We start from the raw sequence: 2,133 nt of genomic DNA, 5'->3' as shown, positions 1-2,133 counted from the left end.
TATGTTTTATGAGGGAGAGAGATGGGTTGAGATGAGAATGCCAAGTGTGTGCTCAATGTTACCTGTTGGGGACGTTATTAATACTTGTATGCTATCAATTATGATTGGTAGTTTAAAAATAGATATCTCTAATGAATTGATGGGTTTAAGTGCAGGAATAACATCCAGAGATCATGAAGAGATGAATATAGGTTGGAAATTCTTACATTTCAGATGCACAGCAGTCAACTGGGAAAGGAGAATGTTAAACAAGTGTATGCGTCCCTTTTCCAAATATTGAGAATCAGCTAACTGAGCAGTTACAGGTTATTTCATCCCTATTTCCAGGGGGCAGATGCATGTTCTCAGGGCTCACAGGATTGTGGAGGACACAAAAGGCCTGGACTCAGGGGACAATAATGTAAACATTTAACAAGCTCTCAGCGGTGATGAGACCATATCACAGGAGAGGGTCCATGGAAGGAGGTGGGAGCTGTGCTGGACTCAGCATGGATGCTGGGGGACCCCGTCCTGAGGAGATGGGGGAGTTGGGTTGTGTCCAGAGGACAGGAGGGATGTGGAGATTGAAGGAAAGCAGTTCCGGTCACCAAAAGGTGGAGCTGCCCTTTGATCTGGTTCCAAGGTGTCTCCTAGACCAAGTTCTCCTCCATCCCAGATGACATGCCCTGTGATTCCTTAAATCGACACCCACAGGGGCCCCAGAAGGACCAGTGGGTCCTGACTCAGTCCCTCCCCACTTATAAGGACCAGGCTGCCCCACATGCAAATTTCTCTGCAGGCTCCACGCTAAAACCCTCCTTGGGCTGTGAGCTCACAGCTCTCTCCTCACACAGGGCTGAGTCTCTGGGGAAGGCAGAGCTGTGGTCTAGAAGATGAGGCTGCTGGGTCTTCTCCTGTGCCTGGTGACAGCCCCCCAAGGTGAGGGGCTCAGATGTCAGACACGGGCCTATGGATTGGCTGTGACTGCACGTGAGTGACAGACATATTCTCCTTGTCCCCAGGTGTCCTGTCCCAGGTGCAGCTGCAGGAGTCGGACCCAGGACTGGTTAAGCCCTCGCAGACCCTGTCCCTCACCTGCACTGTCTCTGGATTCTCTTTCACCAGCTATCGTGTGCACTGGATACGCCAGGCTCTAGGAAACACGCTGGAGTGGGTTGGTGCTATGTGGGGTGGTGGAAGCACAGCCTATAACCCAGCACTTAAGTCCTGTCTCAGCATCACCAGGGAAACTTCCAAGAGCCAAGTTTATTAAACACTGAAGAGCCTGACAGCTGAGGACACAGCCGCGTATTACTGTGCGAGGGACACAGTGAGGGGAAGTCAGTGTGAGCCCAGACACAAACCTCCCTGAGGGGACAGAGGGGTTGGGCTGCAGGGGGTGCTCAGGACACCAGGGGGCGCTGGGGACACACTGAGCACAGGGACCAGCCCCAGGAGCAGGTGGGGACCTGGGTGGAGAAGGGACTTCATGTTGGGAACAGAGGTTTCCTCTGAAATTTCTCAGATGTCCCTAGAGACAAGTCTTGAACCATCTTTATGACTCGAATTTCTCCTATTCTCAGCAGCCACACACAGGGGGAAACACTGTTTACAATGACATTCAACAGTGAATTTGTTTCTTTTCTTAACTGACTTTCTGTGTGTCCTGTTTTTATTTCTCAACAGAGACCAACCTGAGGACAGTTGTCTACCCATTTGTAGGGAAAACCTTTCCACAGAGAGACCCCAGCACAGTCCAGGCCCTTGTGTGCTGAGCTCAGGCTCTCTGCCCCCCATATGCCCACGGTGTCCCCACATGGTCCTTACTTCACACAGGCACACGTGGCCCCACGGGGGAGCAGTCCACAGGACCTCACCCCAAAAGTCTCTATTCTCCCTATAACACACTAAACTCTCATTCCTCAGTTACTTGGGTGGAGGTTGAAACCCTTTTTCTTTCCTCTACTGTCCTAATTCTCACTAAATCCACCCTAGACCCTGAGCTCCATGGGGCTGGAGCTCTGCTCACACTCCCAGCTCCCCCACAGTGCCCGTCACAGGAGGGAGGTCCAATATATACATGGATATTCACGTGCCCCCACGTCATCTCCTAAGTCATCTCACATGTCTGTCCATTTGTGGACACCCCAGGGC

This window comes from Hipposideros armiger, unplaced genomic scaffold, assembly GCF_001890085.2.
Source record: "Hipposideros armiger isolate ML-2016 unplaced genomic scaffold, ASM189008v1 scaffold_2082, whole genome shotgun sequence".
Lineage (NCBI taxonomy): Eukaryota > Metazoa > Chordata > Mammalia > Chiroptera > Hipposideridae > Hipposideros > Hipposideros armiger.
Note: the sequence above shows the minus strand (reverse complement) of the source record.